The sequence below is a fragment of the Nothobranchius furzeri genome, chromosome 4, assembly GCF_043380555.1.
Source record: "Nothobranchius furzeri strain GRZ-AD chromosome 4, NfurGRZ-RIMD1, whole genome shotgun sequence".
Taxonomy (NCBI): domain Eukaryota; kingdom Metazoa; phylum Chordata; class Actinopteri; order Cyprinodontiformes; family Nothobranchiidae; genus Nothobranchius; species Nothobranchius furzeri.
The window spans coordinates 19,164,903-19,187,046 of record NC_091744.1 but is presented as its reverse complement, the minus strand read 5'-3'; the positions used below and the strand labels follow the sequence as shown (position 1 = coordinate 19,187,046).

The window sequence follows — 22,144 nt, the reverse complement described above, 5'->3', positions numbered from 1 at the left end:
AATTCTGTTTACTTCACAGCCAGACAGGACACGGAATAAATAAATAAATAAAAGTATATGGGAGCGATGAATGCAGCAGCCGTATGGGATTAGATTTGTGCCAATAGGATCAAGAAAAACACTTTGGAGAGCAAACGAATTTTAAGACATTGAGAGAAAAAACATTTGTTTCAAAAGAAAAACTTATGACTGAATCAGATCCTTAAAATGATCAAGAAAAACACTTTGACGGTTAAACAAAAATTAAGAAATTGACAGAACAAAAATATTGACTAAAGGAAAAAAAACATGTTTCAAAAGTAAAACTTACAATCTGAATCAACTTCTTAAATTGAGTAACAAAGTATGTTTCCTTTTTCTGTTTGCCTCTGTGTGTTTTTGTTATCAGTTTCCTTAGTTTTGTTCTCGCTGCTCACAGCTTTGCTTTCACTACTAGATTTGCACTTACACTGTCTGGCTTTCTCCTTTGCAATCCCTGAGTTTTTGGTTGCAATTCTGACACAACCCTTTCGGGTGGGTGGGACTTCTGAGAAGTCCTCTCCCATAGGACAGAGGTTTCTCTTGAGTGACAGTTCAGTGACCTGGAAGTGATGTAGCCTCCAAGACTTTTTTTTTTCTTGGTCAACAACATGAATTTTCAGCCCCAAACACATTATTTCTGCTGTCGGTGGTGTCTATTGAGGATCTAAAGTGAGTATTGATAATATATTTTTTCTTTTCTTAGTTAATCTGTAAGTTAAGCCACTTTTTAAGTTGGTTTTAACCAGATGTTAGCTCACTAGCTAGCTGCTAAGCAAGCCATTGTGCTAGCCTCAGGACAATGGTCTATTGTTCCAGAGAGACGTATTAAAAACACATCTTAACATATTCTTTACTGGTTTCATGGAATTAATTATTGCAGTTTATGTTAATAAGTTTGCTAATTTTTCAGGAACCTGTGGAACATCAGAGACTTTGCAGCTACTGGAGCTAACCTGTGTACTGCTAACGTGCTACAGAGGAAGCAGCAGAAAGCTGAGCTAACAGGCTGTTTTGCAGGTAAATACTCTTTCAGTGGAACTGCAGGATTTTTATGGTATAACTCAGACAGAATCTACATGAGCTATTGTGGGAAGACATTTAAACTACATTTACATACAGATACATGTATTTTTTATTCCATGTACTTGGACAGGCTAAACAAGTTCATAGTTCTGCTCCTTTTTCAGTGAAACGAATGGATTATATGATGTAACTCTGACTGAATAATTATCTAAGTGAGTATGTTTGATAAAAATTTCTCATCAGTATACAGATCTGATATTTGTTTGTCAGAACAGGACAAATCAGATTCAATGTGCTTTCTGTCACCCTAAATCAGATCCATCTCTGATGTTTTTATTACTTAAGTTTGTATGAACAGTACATTTGATACCACTTTTACATCTCTGAAGTGAAACAGATGTCACATAAGCACCTGAGGAAGTGGGACACAAAATTTAAACAATGGATAAAACAAAATGATATATTTTGTGAGGTACTGTCACGATGTGGAGGGAAGGTGAGGGAGGAAGAGCGGATCCTTCAGGCAGGTAAATCAACCCAGGCCAGACAGCAGCAGACATTTGGTTCCTTTTAATGGTTAGGAGTGCAGACACGACAGGGTAGACAGATGTGAACATAAACTGACATGTAACGAGTACGAACCGACAAAACCACAAGCAACACACAAGGCTTATATACACACTGGGATGGGTAATCAGATAACAAGAGGCAGGTGGACACAATTAAGGAAAAACTCAAGGCACAGGGGAGCAATAATGTGACAGGTACTGGTTAGAGATAGTTGGGAAGCACTGATCTAGGTAATGCACCAAAAGCATTTTTATTTTACAAGCTTGTTTGGCATCGAAATAATTACAACCCTCTTCTTTTTCTGTCACACCTAATACTAGGGATGCACCGATGGATCGGCATGTGATCGTAATCGGCCGATAGCGCCCCTATCGGTTTTGATCGGAATTTTCAAAATAGATCAAAGCAAACCGATCAGGTAGGGTTGTCACGGTAACCAGTGTAGCGGTAAACCCCGGTAAAAAAAAAGAAGTTGACAATAATAATAACCATCTTGTTTTTTAAAAAACTATATTATCTTGGTGGGTTTACCGTGGCTGCGGTGTAGGCGCGGTGTCCCTTACCAGCCACCGTATCATCTGCTGAAGTTGCCGGCGGCACATGCACGCTTTGTTTACAACAAAACTTTCTTGAAGCTAAAGCTGAAATAATGGTCAAAGGAGGAGACGGCAGCTCTCAGGACATTTATTATCCCTCAACGAAGACAAAGTGGGAAGTACGGGCATATTTTAGATATTTGAAGAATGCCGAGGGCGTTTATAGAAGACGGCTATCCTGTTTGCAGCACGAGCTGAAAAAGTGTCTGTGAAAGGCAGCAACGCTTCAAATCTCATGACACATCTGCGTGACCATCACCCACAACTCTACAGTCAACGCAAGGCAAGCTAACGTTAGCGTTTTAGCTAAAATGCGTGATCCGAGGATTTGGGTTGAGAGAGAATGCAACAAGTCGCTATATAAAGCAGCCGCAGCGCCGCTACCTGCATATAAACCGTGTCGCGGACACCGCCATGTTGACATGACGCTATGCATTACGGGGCTCCCAGGGGCAGATAAGAGTTGGTCTCTCTCCGAGAATAATTATGAATTTAACAATGATTACTGCCTGATGACATTTCCCCACATCTGCAAAGCTCACTGGAAGGACACAAACCGAGGACAATATTCTCCTGATATACGGATTACTCAAGTAAGGGTAAAAAAAAAAAAGTATCCGATTAGAAGGCTACTTGAGTACTGAGTATCATCTGATCTAATATTTTTAAATGATGACATCAAACAGACATAAAATAAGAAGTTATGGGCAAATATTGGTATTTTAAGACTAAAGGGAAAAAATGTAAACAATTAAACAACATAATTACAAAATAACACATTTTAGGCAAAATTTAGACACAAACTGAGGACAATATTTCCTGACATACAGGGTTTATTTAATTGTGTGAAAATGTAGCACGTTTAAAAAAAATACCGCAATAATACCGAAAACAGTGGTAATTTTGGTCACAATAACCGCGAGGTTAAATTTTCACACCATGACAACCCTAATACAGACCATTTTAGATTAGGTTACATTTCCTTTATTCCCAGATTATGTAGTTTGTAGCACTCATTATAATGTTGTAGAAAATTTCTGGCCAATCCACGTGATCGGTATCGGTGATCAGCATTCTTTGATATCGGTATCGGTGATCGGCAGCAAAAAACCTGATCGGTGCATCCCTAGCTAATACATACATAAACACACACCAATTTCTATGTCACAGCTGATGCCTTCATTAAATCTAATAAAATCTATAGTAACTATAGTCTGGTGACTAGTGTCTAGTTTAGCTACTTTTAGCTTAGCTGGAGTAATATAGTCTAACTCTGCCTTAACTGGTGACTTTTCTACTTCATTGTCAGCCAGACAAAATGCTGCTGCAGAGAAACGCCCAAGGAACTGACCCCACAATAGAAAATCATAATGTCCACATTTATTTCATACAATCTCAAACGTCACACTAAAATTAAACTTTTAGCTCTGATTTAATTATTTCCTTATTGATATCAGTTTTCCCTTTGTTGTAGGTAATCCTCGGGTGTCAGCAGGAGGAGGTGACCACCTGCATAACGGAGCACCCTGGTTCTGAGCCAGTTGCACCTTTAAGCAGCTCTTTGGGGAGACGATGCTCAGCAGGTTGAACAACTGTAAAATTGATTTTGTTCGTAGTTTTTGTTTAGATCTCATACATGACCAGTTTTTCTTTCTTACAGACACATGCCTCCGTGTGGTCAGGTGGTGTTGGTGTGATCTGGGAGGGCACACTCATGTCGTCATCTCCTTGTGCCGTCTCCAGGATCCTGATGGGAGTTCTCTGTGCCTATAAAGCAGGGGTATTTACTTCTGGGCCTGGAAGGCCGATATCCAGCACGTTTTAGTTTTAACTCTGTTTCAACACACCTGATTTCAGTCAGCAGATAATTAACAGGCTTCTGTAGAGCTGCTGCACAGGTAATTCAACCACTGATTCAAGTGTGTTGGAGCAGGGAAACAACTAAAACGTGCTGGATACCAGCTATATGGATGCTGCTATAATGCCTTCCTCCCTCCTCTGGAATTTAAACATTAGTATTTTATTATGGTTTTCTGATTTAGTAAATAAATCTCAATTTATAAATTTCCTGTTTTGGTGCCTGTCCATAAAATCCTGCATTAGACACTGAAAGCTGAATGGATGCCTTTCATTCACTTTGACATTCAATGTATTTTTAAAGATACACTTGAAATTAATATCAGCTGTTTAACAGAGTGGTGCAAAATAATTGCTAATGTCATGATTTTTGCAATAACCTGACCTTCATGCAGAGAAACTCAGGAGACAAATGAGCTAAAAACTGTTTTTTAAAATGTTTGACGGATGACTGAAGAGGTAACTGCTGGAGATCAGGAACCAGAAGCTCCTGCAAGGAAGAGCAGAGGTTAGTAAGGGAAACAGGTCAGGTTTTTCTTAAGACTGTGCAGGTAGCTTACAGAAACTGAGAAACGCCACGGAGATGGAGCCACAGGTTTTAGTGTTTAAAGATCAGAAGGCCCTGAGGTAAAATTGAGTGTTAGTAATGACTAAAGAGAGACTTAGAAAAGGAAAAGTTTAGATACTTACGGTCTGAAGTTGTAGCGCAGACGGGAGACAGCAGAATGGTGGAGAAACAACCAGAAGTCTGGGAGAATGACAGCATGAGTTGCAAGCGGGTGAGCAGAAGGTAGTGGGTAAGCCGACTGCCAGTATGTTTGTGTGATCAGGAGCTTCAAGGAAAGAATTTCCATAGATCTGCATAGAAAATGAGAACGTAAGTTTGAAAAAACGGCAGAGTCATGGGCTAGATATGGGTTAAAACACTGATAAGTGACCAGCTACCAGCTTTTATTCAAAGATGGGGTTACAGTTGTGTGAGGATGTGCCTGCCCCATGAGAAGAGTTTTCAGGTAAGCCTCTCCATGGTGCTCTGCAATGGTGACTAGCAAGGCTAATGAAGAGATTAAAGGGAACACAAACCCAGGACTCAGATCCAAACTCCTAACAGCAACACGACGACTCCTCCCACAGGCGGTTGTTCCACGGGAGTACAGTCACACGCAGCTGCCTGAAGTTCAGCATCAGGAAACCTGTAGGTGATGTAATCACACGTGGCTTCTGAGCATGCAAGTTTATTCTAGCTGTACAGCGTAAAATAATAATAAAGATTTATATTGTGTTGTGTTGCTCACCTTGCAGGTTCTTTTAAAATCTTAACCTGTGCCTGCTTACAGCAGGTCTTTCAGGTCTTTTGAACTAGACACAGAGAGGTTCAGGCACAGGTACTTAGTCAGACTCCTGATATGGTAGAGCATCCACCACCACAGACTCCTGATATGGTAGAGCAGTGGTTCCCAAACTTATTTAGCCACGCACCCCCTTCTATGTCCCGACCATGTTGACGCACCCCCCACATCGGGGCATGGCTTTCTCTCTCTCTCTCCCTCCCTCTATATATATCAGATGTCAAGCTAAACAGACAGGGTTAAAAAAATTCCCCATCACTTTCATTTTTTTAAATAGTAATTAATAAACATTCGATACCATTACAATTTTCTTTGATTTCATTTTAAATAAATATTTAGAGTGCACAGGTAGCACATAAACAATGCAATTTAACGGTTTTCTTAAAGTAGGAACGTTTAACCTGTGCGGCCAGAGCGCTCTCCTTCCTTCTGCTCTGCATAAACCTGAGCTGATCACCTACTTGTGCGTAATCAAATGTCAATAGGGGACAAGATATAGCCATGATGTTCACTTTTACCTCAGACCGACGTATTGCTGTTTTATGGTGTGGCTGAATCTGTGATCCGCTGCCACGCTGACTGGAATAACAAATGCTGCAGTAACATGAGATGTGGTCAGGTTCATGAGGAGTCACTGGCTGGAGCGGACCCGACTCATCCCAGAAGCTAATATCTTAATTTGACCTTGAATGAAAAATAACCTCTTAAAAGTTTTTATCACGGTGGAGGCAGCGTTCATTTCTGCCTTCAGTCTGACAGCGCGCCGGAGTTAAAGCAGCGTGTGCGCTTATTGAGTCTGTGTGTGTGTGCGCGCGCGTGCACGGCCGCTCAAGTCACCGCGTCTCGCGCTATTTAAACCAATGTTGTAAAATGACTTCTGCCCAGCCCAGATGTGCTCACTTGTGCACCCGTGAGCCGTGGTTCAGCCGGTGTCGGTACAGTATCTGCTCGGGTGCAAGATCGGCTCGGGGTCCTTCGACTGCCGATGACGTCAAAGTACGGCAAACCCACTCGGACAAAATACACTACACATCTATACTGTTGGAAAGAATTTAGCAGTTTCGTTATTAAAATAATGTTTCTTAAGACGTAAGTTTGTGTTTATAAAGGTATTTGTAAAATAAAACACTATTTAATTCATAATGTTGAACTCCTCTTTGAGCACATCCCTTGAAGAATCATAGGTATTCGCAACACCTGTGAAATTGTATTTGCAGGAAAGAAGTGTGTCCCGTTTATTTAAGTATTTTGTGTTTAGCGTTTTTGACGTCTTGTCCATGAGTAGTTCAGTTACGCTCATAGCTGCTAGCATAAACTCTGGAGTTAAAAGTTTTCTGGCTTTACTAAAATACCTGTCTGTACTTATTTGATTGATGGTATTTTTACTTTCTATTAGACTCCAAATGTAATCATTTGGCACGTTTCTAATTCATTATTTGCAATAATGTAATCGGCGATATTAGCATTAGCATTCCTATGGGTTTTTACATGTATATTAGCATTGCGCTAACCACTCGCTGCCAAATTGCAGCCTTTGAGATTATAAAATCTCCTGGCTTTACTAAAGCCAGGATCTGTCTGTACTTATTTGATTGATGGTATTTTTACTTTCTATTAGACTCCAAATGTAATCATTTGGCACGTTTCTAATTCATAATTTGTAATAATGTAATCGGCGATATTAGCATTAGCATTCCTATGGGTTTTTGTATATTAGCATTGCGCTAACCACTCGCTGCCAAATTGCAGCCTTTGAGATTAGAAAATCTCCTTTTGTCACATCGCAATTTAATTGCACATGCAGTTAATCGTTCAGCCCTAATATACATGCAGCTCTATGCTAAAAGTGTATTTTCAAAGAGGTAATGATGGATTTCTTTGTAAAAGTTGTCCATCTTTCCAATAGAAAGATTTGCCTGGACCAACGTAACGTGATAACAACGTAATGTGATTACGTAATTCCGTCAGGTTCATGTTCAGCCAATCAACTACTTAGACGTCATCGGCAGTCGACGGACCCCGAGCCGATCTTGCACCCGAGCAGATCCTGTACCGACACCGGAACGCGTCTGACCTCTGACAGACGCACTCTGAACTTCAGATCTTCAGCGCGCTGTCAATAGCCTGAATGGGAATCATTTCTTGTTATTTTGTTACATCCACAATGTTCTGTGTGTGAGGTTTACAATGTCAGAACACCTGCATGAGACAGGTGTTAATTACAATCTGCCAGAATGACTCACCACCTTCAGATTCCTCCAACACCATTAAAAATGATCAAATACGGAACATATCAGCGTGCGCAGGCCAGAGTGCTGAAGCTCGGCGCATTGTTATTATTATGAAGTTAGGGCAAATGTGGAGGACACGCACGCGCGCGACGGAACATATCGGCGTGCGCAGGCCAGAGTGCTGAAGCTCGGCGCATTGTTATTATGAAGCTATGGCACTTGTGGAGGACACGCGCGCGCGCGCGCAAAAATATACTTGTTTTCAATTACATTTATTGTGCCCACTTACTTTTTCTTTGGCCCACCCACAAATGAGTTTCTACGCTAATGGTGACATATGACAGACTTCTCTGAGCTCCGCAGCCATTACACTTTTCACCTCGCGCACCCCCTAGCGGCAGCTCGCGCACCCCCAGGGGTGCGCGCACCACACTTTGGAAATCCCTGTGGTAGAGCATCCACCACCACAGACTCCTGATATGCAAGGCCGGATTAACCATACGGGCAACTGGGCAATTGCCCAGGGCCCCACGAACTCTAAAGGGCCCAGGCCCCAGGCCCAGGGCAGCAAGAGCACGAGCAAAATACTGTATCTGTAATCTCCCGCTTTATATTAAACTAGGGTGACCATACGTCCTCTTTTCCCCGGACATGTCCACTTTTCACACTCTGTGTGTGTGTGTGTGGGGGGGCTTCATCCAGGAGCAGGGATCGAATTATGGGAGAGCTGGATGTCCTACATCCAGGGGAGCTGGAAAAAACGTTTCCTAGCTATATTACATCATTCATGGACTCTTGAGCAGAGAGCACAGAGAGCGTCTACTCTCTGAGAGTCACGTGACGTCCGGAGCTCTATAGCGATGATCGTTGGTGTTCAGCAGGGCCGGAGTGGGACACATTTTCAGCCCTGGAGTTTCAGACCCCAGACCGGCCCACTTAACGAATTATTATTAAAATCATGTTAGAACTTTATATGTATAGTCTACAAAAGCACACTACTCGGTAAAGCCTTGTAATTGTAAAGCAAGAAAGAGTTGAAAGAGTTGAGTTGCTTTACAAGAAAGAGCAACTCTTTCTTGTAAAGCAAGAAAGAGTTGCTTTACAATGTAGGTTTATTTGAACATCAGTGCACATCTCCAACATTGTTCTTTACAACACATTCTCTAACAATATAGCAATCTACATTCTGTTCAAACAGCTGTTCTGAGATTTTCAAACCTTTAAAATGAAATGACTCAGCACTCCCTTTCACACTTTTTCCAGTTTCCCTAGACTCACCTGCACACAATTAAAATAATCATCTGTAAAGCTTTGGCACATTTGATATGGAAAACACATCTTTGTAACCAATTAAAATATTTTCTATGGCAAAATATGCAGGCTTATTTAATTTTACTTTCATTCTAATAACGATCTGTTGTGGGCTTTGTGCATTTACTAACAGAAATACATCAGGTCACTACTATTATTTGGGCATTAAAATTATTATAATGAAACTGATGTTTGCTTGTTTGCACATGAGTTGGCTCACCTTCTATCCCAACAGGAGCAATACCCTCACTGCTGGCTCCTGGCTCTTCTTCTGACACTACATTGTGTGAAAATTGTCACAATTCAGCATTCATTTTCCTTTTTTACATGCTTTCTGATCAATGCTGAATCATCTAGCATTTTAGGACACTTTCATATAGAGCCAGGATAGTTTTCATCATATAAATTTTAATAATATTCAGTTCACTGACTCAATAAGTAATCCTACCTGTACATGCCCGCTCTGGAATTGTGGGTTTCTGCCTGGTGCTTATTAGGCCTACAGGATCTTGTGTTTGACTCTGACAAGACAGTTTGGTGGCATCAGTCACATCATACTGTAAATTATATTACATAACGTTATGTCATGATGCCATATAATTCATTATTGATGCTTAATTAACTTGAATGGTGATTTGCAGCCGGTAAAGTTTAACATCTTGACTTGCCTTACCCGTTTTATCTTCATTTGAAGTTAAAGACCGCAAGCTTGTTTGAGAAAAAAAGGTGCTCATTTTTGCACATTTAGCTGCATCCAGGGCCAGATTAAGACTTCGTTGTACCCTGGGCAACAATATTCAAGGGCCCCATCATCACGACCCAAGGATCACCATAATATGGTCACATACAGAATATTTTACTGTAATATGCAGTAAATATACTCAATGCTTGAATGCCTGACATCACGTAACCCGCTCAGGGTAACCTTTGACCCACCTTGTGTGGACTGACCAATGAGGAGAGGGTCTTAACTTGAGGCCCTCTCTTCATTGGTCAGTCTGCATGAGACTGACTCTCAACTGACGTTTAGTCATAGGCAGCGAAGCGTCTGTGCAGCACAAAAGCCCGGGTGGACAGTTTGTTTAGTACAGGGTGATCATATTTCCATTTCCAAACAAGAGGACAGGGGATCTGTGCCTATGACGTCACACTATGGCAACACCACACAAACCACGTTGGGACCCATTTTCTTGTAAGAACTAAATTAATATCAGATTCTGCCAATAAAAGGGCTCTAAAACAATTCATATGTAAATATTTAGCATATGTATTGCAAAATCTCATTTTTCTGCTTTAGTGCTGCAACAAGGTTTTAATAATAATAAATTATTATAACTTTTGTTTTACTACAGCATCGGTACGCTTCCTGTGCACAGATTATTAAGGGTGCTTGTTTCAGCTGTGAGATTAGACGATAGGATCAATGATAAAATAAGTTGTCACACACTCCATGGAAACTTTCAGAGAATCCACAAATAGTGGCTTTCAATTTCATCTGATAATATTAGAACATGTCAGTAATGTCTGAGGAGCTTTTATAAACACTGGATAACTAACAATACTGGAGAGGGTAACAATTACACAGAGGCTTCTGGGGAGCCCAGTTATGGGGTGGGTGGGGGGGGGGTCATTTTGCCTTGGCCCCCAAAATGTCTTGAAACGGCCCTGGGTGTGTGACTGAGTTTTGAAGGTGATTTGAATTGTATCAGATGTATAACTATGACATGTGTATAACTTATTGTTTTATACTGGTAAAAACTTGTAGTGGAGATAAATCTACCTACATTTTACTTTACACTTAGTTTTGTTTTCTTGTTTTTATTGAACTATTTCCTGTCCTGTCTGTCTCTCGTCTTCCTGCGTCTCCTCTAAACTCTCCAGAAAAAACTGCTGCCAGGATTCTTACTTTTTCACCTCATCAGTTACTTTTGAGCAGATCAAATGGATCTCCTGACCGCAAAGCGGAGTGCGCCTTTCGATGCTGCGTCAGTGAGGTGAAATAACCGCAGCACCGCGCAGCACAGGTGATGAGCTGCGCAGCAGCAGAGCGCTTCAGGCACAAATAAGACAGAAAATAGAGAATATGTGCGGACATGAACGATCGTGTGCTAATTATAGTTTTTTGGTTGCGCCACTTTGAGAATGGACCGTGCGCTGGACGCAGCTGCCTGGATCGCTGCGCAATAACGCGCTGTGCCGCTCTTTGTGCTCTCTGCTCAGAAGAGTCCATAAATGATGTAATATAGATAGAAAACTTGTTTCCGGCTCCCCTGGATGTGTAAGATATACAGCTCCCCCATAATTCGATCCCTGCTCCTGGATGAAAAGCCGGACATTTTCATCAATACAAGAACCCGCAGTCCGGACGCCCGGACAGAGAGTGAAAAGTGGACATGTCCGGGGAAAACCGGACATACGGTCACCCTAGTTTAATATAATGCGGGAGATTACAGACATGCCTACAGTATTTTGCTCGTGCGCTTGCTGCCCTGGGCCCCTTAGAGTTCGTGGGCCCTGGTCAATTGCCCAGTTGCCCATATGGTTAATCCGGCCTTGGCTGCATCTGTTACCAACGCTTTCCTCTTTTTAATTCTTGCCTTCTCCGCGCCACCCTTGCTCTTTCTACTTTCCATCTTTCCGTCAACTGCGTGGTCACGTGGTGCGCACAGGCGCATACTGGGGAAAAAACGAGCTGCAGCCTGCAGGTAGAGCCAGCCAGAGACAGCCGGGAGGAGCGTATGTGATCAGCCCGGCGGCCTCAGTGCCATGACTGAACACCGGCACCAAAAAATAAAAATAAAATGATAAAAAACAAAAACGAGAGCACCGGCCCCATGCGGCCCAAACATCGCGCGGCCCACCGGGAATTCTCCAGACCCTCCCGATTAGCCACTCCGGGCCTGGTGTTCAGCGATCCAGGCAGCTGCGTCCAACGCACGGTCCATTCTCAAAGTGGCGCAACCAAAAAACTATAATTAACACACGATCGTTCCTGTCCACAAATGTTCTCTACTTTCTGTCTTATTTGTGCCTGAAGTGCTCTGCTGCTGCGCAGCTCATCACCTGTGCTGCGGTGATTTCACCTCACTGACGCAGCATCGAAACGCGCTCTCCGCTTTGCGGTCAGGATATCCCTTTGATCTGCTCAAAAGTAACTGATGAGGTGAAAAAGTAAGAATCCAGGCATCAGTTTTTCTGGAGATTTTAGAGGAGATGCAGGAAGATGAGAGACAGACAGGACAGGAAATAGTTAAATAAAAACAAGAAAACAAAGTAAAATGTAGGTAGATTTATCTCCACTACACGTTTTTACCTGTATAAAACAATAAGTTACACACATGTAAATTTATGCATCTGATACAGTTCAGATCACCTTCAAAACTCAGTCACACACCCAGGGCTGTTTCAAGGCATTTTGGGGGCCAAGGCAAAATGACCCCCCCCCCCCCCCCACCACCACCACCACCACCACCACACACACACACACACACACACACACACACACACACACAACTGGGCTCCCCAGAAGCCTCTGTGTAATTCATACCCTCTCCAGGAGTGTTAGTTATACAGTGTAAAAAACCCTCAGACATTATGGACATGTTCTAATATTATCAGACATGCTGTCTCATCTGCTTCTTTTCTAAACTTGCAAAAAGTAACAAAACCATCTGAAAGCCACTATTTGTGGATTCTCTGAAAGTTTCCATGGAGTGTGTGACAACTTATTTTTTCATTGATCCTATCGTCTAATCTCACAGCTGAAACAAGCATCCTTAATAATCTGTGCACAGAAAGCTTACCGATGCTGTAGTAAAACAAAAGGTATAATAATTTATTATTAATAAAACCTTGTTGCAGCACTAAAGCAGAAAAATGAGATTTAGCAAAAAATATGCAAAATATTTACATATGAATTGTTTTAGAGCCATTTTATTGGCAGAATCTGATATTAATTTCAGTTCTTACAAAAAAGTGGGTCCCATATGGGCCATAGTGTGATGTCATAGGCACAGATCCCCTGTCCTCTTTTTTGGAAATGGAAATATGGTCACCCTATATTAAACAAACTGTCCACCCGGGCTTTTGTGCTGCACAGAGACGCTTCGCTGCCTATGACTTTGAACGTCAGTTGAGAGCGGTTGAGAGTCAGTCTCATGCAGACTGACCAATGAAGAGAGGGCCTCAAGTTAAGACCCTCTCCTCATTGGTCAGTCCACACAAGGTGTGTCAAAGGTTACCCTGAGTGGGTTACGTGATGTCAGGCATTCAAGTATTGAGTATATTTATTGCATATTACAGTAATATATTCTGTATGTGACCATATTATGGTGATCCATGGGTCGTGATGATGGGGCCCTTGAATATTGTTGCCCAGGGTACAACAAAGTGTTAATCTGGCCCTGCTGATATGGTAGAGCATCCACAACCACAGACTCCTGATATGGTAGAGCATCCACCACCACAGACTCCTGATATGGTAGAGCATCCACCACCACAGACTCCTGAAATGGTAGAGCATCCACCACCACAGACTTCTGATATGGTAGAGCATCCACCACCACAGACTTGAACAATAGGTCCATTTGCTTGTCAACTGGAAACAATGGAAAACGATTACCATTAGTACAAATATTTATCCATAACCATCACTGTGGGTTTATTATACAGCCTATGAACTACATGAGGTGGGATTGGTCTGCAGTAGGGATGTGTATTTTTGACTGAATTTATTGTAGGAATATTCAATAAACAGTCCAAACTGATACTTAACATGTATAACATGAGTTATCTGAACCATAATAGCGAGATTTAAATTTCAATGGTGGAAACCAATCCCATTGCACACTGCTGCCAACTAGCGGTCGACATTTAAAAAGCACCAAAAACAAAGAAAATACACAAATGTTTGCATGTAAATTCTTCCAAAAATTAGATACACTGCTTTTGAAAATGGATGTAATATCTCAGGTAAAAATATCACGATATATTGCCATATCAATATTTTAGAGACACAGTTTGAGAATATTGATGCAATATCACTGGGAAAATATATCGCGATATATTGTCATATAGATATTTTCTTACATCCCTTGTCTGCAGTGTACTTTGTGTACACTATGGTGTGTCTTAGCTCACCAGCTGCAGTTGATGCATGTGGCCGTGTAGCACTTCCATTGTAATGCAATGCAGTAGTTTTCAATCTAAAAAAAAGAAAAGAATAAAAAAAAGCTTTTTGACAAAAATATAGATTTTATGTAAACATTAATTAAAAGCATGTATTTAACTCATTATTGATTATCTGTCCTGGATAACATTCTTTTGATGGAGAATACAGAACACGTGACAGAAAGCACATTGAATCTGATTTGTCCTGTTCTGACAAACAAATGTCAGATCTGTATACTGGAAAGAAATTTATTATCAAACATACTCACTTAGATAATTATTCAGTCAGAGTTACATCATATAATCCATTCGTTTCACTGAAAAAGGAGCAGGCAGAACTATGAACTTGTTTATCCCGTCCAAGTAACATGAAATAAAAAATGCATGTATCTATATGTAAATGTAGTTTAAATGTCTTCCCACAATAGCTCATGTAGATTCTGTCTGAGTTATACCATAAAAATCCTGCAGTTCCACTAAAAGAGTATTTACCTGCAAAACAGCCTGTTAGCTCAGCTTTCTGCTGCTTCCTCTGTAGCACGTTAGCAGTACACAGGTTAGCTCCAGTAGCTGCAAAGTTTCTGATGTTCCACAGGTTCCTGAAAAATTAGCAAACTTATTAACATGAACTGCAATAATTAATTCCATGAAACCAGTAATGAATATGTTAAGATGTATTTTTAATACGTCTCTCTGGAACAATAGACCATTGTCCTGAGGCTAGCACAATGGCTTGCTTAGCAGCTAGCTAGTGAGCTAACGTCTGGTTAAAACCAACTTAAAAAGTGGCTTAACTCACTGATTAACTAAGAAAAGATAAAATATATTATCAATACTCACTTTAGATCCTCAATAGACACCACAGACAACAGAAATAATGTGTTTGGGGCTCAAAATTCATGTTGTTGACCAAGAAAAAAAAAAGTCTTGGAGGCTACATCACTTCCAGGTCACTGCGCTGTCACTCAAGAGAAACCTCTGTCCTATGGGAGAGGACTTCTCAGAAGTCCCACCCACCCGAAAGGGTTGTGTCAGAATTGCAACCAAAAACTCAGGGATTGCAAAGGAGAAAGCCAGACAGAAATCTGGTAGTGAGAGCAAAGCTGTGAGCAGCGAGAACGAAACTAAGGAAATTGATAACAAAAACACATAGAGGCAAACAGAAAAAGGAAACATACTTTGCTACTCATTTTAAGAAGTTGATTCAGATAGTAAGTTTTACTTTTGAAACATGTTTTTTTCCTTTAGTCAATATTTTTGTTCTGCCAATTTCTTAATTTTTGTTTGACCGTCAAAGTGTTTTTCTTGATCATTTTAAGAATCTGATTCAGATCGTAAGTTTTTCTTTTGAAACGAATGTTTTTTCTCTCAATGTCTTAAAATTTGTTTGCTCACCAAAGTGTTTTTCTTGATCCTATTGGCACAAATCTAATGTAATACAGCCAACAACTACCTATATCTTCAGTCCAATAATCTGCGGTTTATTGTTCCAAGTCTTATATAAGTGCTGCTAATGTGAAACATTCTGAAAAAGAATATTCTCTTCATCAGTTTGTATTGAGGTATCACTTAGCCACATCACAGCTTTTACTGAACAAACCAATAGGAAAATTACCTGTTTCCTAAGGCCACGACAGCAGTGTCAGTCTGGTGTATAATTAGAAAGACATCCTCTTCAGATTGAACTGATTATTTTCTCATCTTGCTTTTGTTCCCACCTTTAAAACAACCATTGTGTATGAAGATGTCTTGAGATAATGAGAAATTGAATCCAAGTAAAGATTTGATCAAATCTGCCAGCTTCATTGAACAGACTCATTTCTACTGAAGGGTTTTATAATTTACTGAATTATATTAGTTTGTGGTATAATTGGATTAACATAAAGTGTTCGTGACTGGATCTGGATGTTCATCAGACTGTTTTGAGGTGTTAATCAAATAATATTAAAATTGGGATATTTCCTCGTATCCAGCCAAACATCTTCAAAAAATCCAAAAGAAGTTCATCCCTTTATTTTAGGAATTACTGTGACCTGGATGGATCAATCACCTTTAAAAGGCTAATGGATTCTGATGGGCCCTTCTGCCTCTTTTAAGAAAGATCGGCTTTTTTCAATAACTTTATTTGTGGAAACTCAAGACAAGAGTGCATAAATTCAACATCCATGTCTAAAGGAGTGATTCATCACTAAATCAAACAAATCAGCTTTCTTCATGACCTGAAACATGCAGGCAACATGCTGGAAACAGATGGCAGCACCATATGTCAAGTCCAACAGACTGAACCGGCACTCTGAAGTTGCAAATGTGATATTCTAGTCACAGAGGGCAGTGGGGGTCTGAGTGACATTTCAATAACATTAAAAAGGGTCATTTTAGCACATACTAGCTTAAGAAAATTATTTAAAACTATGACAATGTTGCATAATATTGCTTTAAGCTCAGTGGCCTAGTGGTGGAGCGTCCGCCCTGGGACTGAGTTTAAATCCCAGTCAGGTCATACAATGTCTCCCTGCTTGACACTCAGCTTTAAGGGATTGGATGGGGGCGTTAAACCACCAAATAGTTACAGAGCGCGGCCATGTCTGCAGCTCACCCCTCCCCACGTAGATGGGACAAATGCTAGTGTGTTTGACAGCGATGGACTTTAAATCTTTAAAATAAAAGAACCCTGCTGTACCTGCCTTTTAATCTGTTCAAACACAGAGGTCTGGAATCGAGTCACATGACTTGGACTTGAGTCATTATTTTAATGACTTCTGACTTGACTTGATGAAATCTATAAAGACTTACAACTGGACTCGGACTTGAATGCCAATGACTTGCAACTTGAATCAACTTGCATCTGTTGACTTGATGATGACTTGGGCATATTTGACATTTTAGCACAAAAATGGCCCGACATGGACAGAAATCATAAATCATTCTTCGTTCTGGGTTTGACCTTGTACTGCTAAATCCAGCAGCACTTTGTTTATAATCAGTTTCAGTTGCATTTTCTGCTTGTTTGAGCAAATAAATGAAGCTCTAAGAAGCTTTATTTCTGGAATTTATTTATTACCCCAAAATTCCACTACCTCCGCTCCGGTCCACCTCCGCAGCTGCTCGCTTCCGAACTCAATTTTTACTGGTACCCGCTCTACAACGGCTCCGCTCCGGTGCGGAGACCTGAGGTGCGCAAACAGGCATGCGCTGGATTTTCGAGATCTTGCGATACAGTCCGAGCAATAAACGCGGAAGTTAGATCCAAACACCCGTTGTGTGGGAGAAGCATCGAAATGAACTGTTTAAACTGCCCATCATTTGTGTTGAGAGATCAGCAGTGTTTGGATCAACAAAGTGTGACTACTTTGATAGTGGAAACTGTATTTATGGCTTATTTTTGTGCATTTAAAGTTCAGCCACCATTGATAGTTGTTAAAAGTTGTTAAACCTGTGCATATGAAACAAAAAACGCTTTTTGTTTACCGATTTATTGTGAAATAACGGAAGTTGTGCTTGCTCCCTTTCCTGTTGGGCGGTTGTGATTTCTGTCCATTGACTGCGGAGGTGCTCCGACGTCCGGCAAAGATAGAATCAATCCTATTTTTGCCGTGGCGGGCAGCGCACTGCCGCAGTGGTGGAACAGCTCTGATTGACTACAACGGGACCGATTTTGCTGCGGAGTTCGTGCCGGAGCGGAGCAGAGGTAGTGGAATTTTGGCGTTATCGTCAATAAGTTGAAGTTGGACAGATGACTTCATTTTAACTTGAAAATTCAAAGTTAAAACTTGGACTTAACTTAAGAGTTCTACATCATTGACTTTGGGCTCGACTTGGACTTGGTTGTCCTTGACTTGGACTTGACTTGAGACTTGACTGGAAAGACTTGTGACTTGCAAAGGAATGAATTGGTCACACCTCTGTTCAAACATCTTGTCCTAAAGAAAAAACAAACTGAACACCACAACATAAATAACTCAATTCAGCTGATTTTCTTTGGGCAGGTAAACTAGGAATGGCTTGTTTTTCTCTTTTCAGGCTTTCATAAATGTTGTCTCCAAATTCCAAGTATCTAGACCAGTGGTATTTAATTCTGGCCCTGGAAGGTCAGCATCCAATAAGGATGTGTATTGGTGAAATTCACAGGTCACTGCTGGTGGAGTGAACCTCTGATATCAGGAACCCGTAGACGGTTCTGATAGGACCCGTCCAGTCTGAGATCCCTTGAGGTGACGGCAGGAAGCTGGAATGCTTAGGGCTGATGTTTGCTTGGCTCTTAGAAGAGCTGGTTGTCTGGTATCAGCGTTGCAGAGAGGCTTTTGAGACATAACATGCTTTTAAGTTATTCCTTTTTACATCTAAATCCTTCAGTTGGGGTCTAAATACAGTGGAACTGCAGTTCTTTGGTCTGATTTCCTCATTATTGTTGCTCTACAGACCCTCATTTACCCCTGTTCTGAGGAGAGTCTTGAGAACGAGCCGTTTTTGGGTACTGTCTCTTTAAACTGGAGGAGGAGCTGTAAACTCCGCCCCCCTCCATAGTGCAGACCTGTACTCTCCTCCCCCAGTCGGACTTTGTAGTTCTATAGAGAAATCATTATTTAGCATAGCAGATTTAGCATAGCATATTAGCATTTTTAAAACGTGGGGAGAGTAGTTCATCAATCTGTTTCAAGGCTGCTAACTCTCTCATGCATTTGTCTGTAGTCACTCACACACACCCGTCACGGCCGACGGAGGACAAGCGAGCAGGCACGTGCGCGCGTGCACACACACACACACACACACACACACACATCCGTCACGGCCATAGACTGTACATACACTCACACAAGGAATGCTGCTTGCTTATTTATTTCTATAAAAAATGTTTTAAAAAATGATACAGCTCATTAAAACACCATTAAAAGAATATATTTTATTAAAATCTCTATCTATATATATACAGTACATACATATAATTATAAATAATTTTATAAGTAGTCTTATTTTATATTGGGTGTCTTAATGGCTGAAAATGGATAAAAAGCAGTTACATTTTAATTTAAAGATTTGAGATTCTAGTCAAAAATAAATAACATTCCTCCAAATGTTCTTTAATGTGATCATTATAATTCTAATGCTTACAACTTTGTTTCTATTGTCTGCAATGCGTAGCCTATATCTTTATTAAATGTGCATTTAGCTGTAACATGGTAATTCTCTAATGTGTACACAGAGGTGGACATCAGTGCTGCAGTGAAATTCCCAAGATCAGTCTGCTTTGCTAACAAATATAGTTAAATCTTACCTGCATTCTAAATAAATACCGTTAGGTGGAAACATCAGTAGGCATTGAGTTATTGATACAATCCCTAACAGCCAGAATGGAAGAAGAGCATGCTGGGCCATCCTGGATCTGAGCCTGTTCTGTGTATTTACCTACAGGATGCAATAAATGTCTACAAGGCTGAGTTTGGACCATTACATCTAAAAGAAAACATACAATCAGTGATTTTTTTAATTGTTTACATTAATATACATATTTTCTTAGTATTAACCTCACAGCAAATAAGTGGAACAATATAATAAACAGGTTTTAGTAGTTAAACAGGCGTTGTGCACACAGGTGCTTTGTGTCTCGGTGCTGTGGTATCTAGGTCTCAGAGTTCCTGTCCTCCTGCCGTCTTCTGTTGTCCTCAGGATACGGATTGATGTTTCCTGATGATGAGGGAGGGGCAGTATGTGGGCTTCAAACTGGTCCTGGATAACAGTGGGAGACCTCCGTTGTCTGAGTACTGAGACCAGAGAGTTGGTGAGATGCAGATCTTCTCTACCTCATCTAGAAACGGAGTTGGTTCAGGGAAAACTTTTCCAGAGACCAGTTACATGATGTCATCGCCATATTCTGCAATGATAGACAATAACTTTAATGACATATTTTGTTTACAAGCAGCTTTAGGAAAGTTGTTTCTTTAGCTTTCATGTTTATAGTCACGTTTGTGTTGCTGCAGTGACTTCATATTCTTACAAATGTAATAAAATAGTGACACTAAAATTATACAAATGACTCCTTATGAAAGGAAGCTCATTAGAGAGCAGTGCAGACAGACTTACTACATGCTGCAGCTGTTTTTGTAGGCCAGCTGCTGCTGAACTTGGGGAAAGTTATTCTGTACACGTCCAGATCAGATGGTTGTTTACAGAAAATAATGTAATTCAATAATTTCTAAACAGACTAAACAAGTAAAACATCAAATAAATCACTCTGCTGTCATCAGACGGAGTGATACAGGGGGTGAGGTGTTCTTAATGATGAGGGTGGCTGAAGTGTGTCATCACTCACTTTGGTCTGGTCCAGACCGTCTCTTTACTGGTGGGTCTCCTTCCTCAGTAGGTGACATGAAGCTCCAACATCTGAACGTTCTGTGTTCCTTAGAGGAGAAGAAAAGTAACATTAGCAAGCTGGCTAAATTATTTTTACTAGCATCTCAAGGCCTTGGAGAAGCAGATCTTCACTTACCTAAACATCAGACCAGTTTGTCCCAGCTGAGCTCATCAGGGCATTAGTCTGACAGCCTGTCAGTGAAACACGGCTCCAGCCTTCTGGATGTTGACTCTAAAAAGCAAAGGAGCATTTTTACTTTTGTTTTAATTATTTTACAGCCAATTTGATCAGCTTTCCGATGCTCACGCTCATACAGACGGTGAGCTTTGCTGCGTCTGACTGATGCAGAGTTAGTTTTTATATCTGCAGTGACACAAAAAACTAACCTCACTTCCAGCGCCGGCGCTCCACACACGCACACCACGCACAGCGCGTAGGGCACCACGCTGGGGAAGGGGCACCAAACGCAAGCTTATGAAAAATAATATATATATATGATAAAGACAGATTTCAATTAGAAGATGTGCAAAGCAAGTTAACAGCATGTTTACAGAGAGAAAACAATACAAAAAGGAAAGGAGATGGACCGTGTCCACTTTTCACTCTGTCCGGGACGTCCGGACTGGGGGTTCTTATTGATGAAAATGTCCGGCTCTTCATCCAGGAGCAGGGATCGAATTATGGGGGAGTTGTATGTCCTACACATCCAGGGGAGCCGGAAAAAAGTTTTCTACCTATATTACATCATTTATGGACTCTTCTGAGCAGAGAGCACAGAGAGCGGCACAGCGCGTTATTGCGCAGCGATCCAGGCAGCTGCTTCCAGCGCACGGTCCATTCTCAAAGTGTCGCAACCAAAAAAACTATAATTAGCACACGATCGTTCATGTCCGCTCATGTTCTCCACTTTCTGTCTTATTTGTGCCTGGCGCTCCGCTACTGCAGAGCTCATCACCTGCACTGCAGTGATTTCACCTCACTGACGCAGCATCGAATCGCGCACTCCGCTTTGCGGTCAGGAGATCCCTTTGATCTGCTCAGAAGTAACTGATGAGGTGAAAAAGTAAGAATCCAGGCAGCAGATTTTCTGGAGAGTTTAGAGGAGATGCAGGAAGATGAGAGACAGACAGGACAGGAAAATAGTTAAATAAAAACAAGAAAACAAAACAAAGTGTTGAAAAGTAAAATGTAGATTTATCTCCACTACACGTTTCTACCTGTATAAAACAATAAGTTACACACATGCAATATTTATACATCTGATACAATTCAGATCACCTTCAAAACTCAGTCACACACCCAGGGCCGTTTCAAGACATTTTGGGGGCCAAGGCAAAATGACCCCCCCCCCACACACACACACACACAAAATATCAATCCTACTTTTTGGAAAATAATAAGCAGTTTGTGCATACAAGAGAATTAAAGAAAATTTAAGGTGAAGCGCTTGCACATACTGTGTTATTGTGTTGTTTTTTCTGTATGTGTGTGTGGGTGTGGGGGGGGGGGGGGGGCACCACAAAGCCTTTGTGCTTAGGGCACCAAAATAGCTAGCAACAGCCCTGCTCACTTCACTCAGAGATCGTTCTTTAAAACTCTATTAAATCCACTGTGTTGACACACTTTAATGACTGTCACGCTTCATTTTAGCTGATATGGGACTTTATT

At 41.0% G+C, this 22,144-nt stretch overlaps 2 long non-coding RNA genes across 2 annotated transcripts; one reads left to right on the top strand and one right to left on the bottom strand.

Moving 5' to 3' along the window:
• Positions 1-504: 504 nt before the first annotated feature.
• On the top strand, positions 505-4,771 carry LOC129164278 (uncharacterized). The gene is made up of 4 exons (XR_008563887.2): positions 505-690; positions 932-1,038; positions 3,685-3,793; positions 3,871-4,771. It is a non-coding gene; the product is annotated as an uncharacterized lncRNA (long non-coding RNA).
• A 14,528-nt stretch (positions 4,772-19,299) lies between these two features.
• Positions 19,300-20,709, bottom strand: LOC129164277 (uncharacterized). The gene is made up of 3 exons (XR_008563886.2): positions 20,612-20,709; positions 20,435-20,522; positions 19,300-19,996 (listed from the first exon to the last, which is right to left on the bottom strand). It is a non-coding gene; the product is annotated as an uncharacterized lncRNA (long non-coding RNA).
• Positions 20,710-22,144: the final 1,435 nt, after the last annotated feature.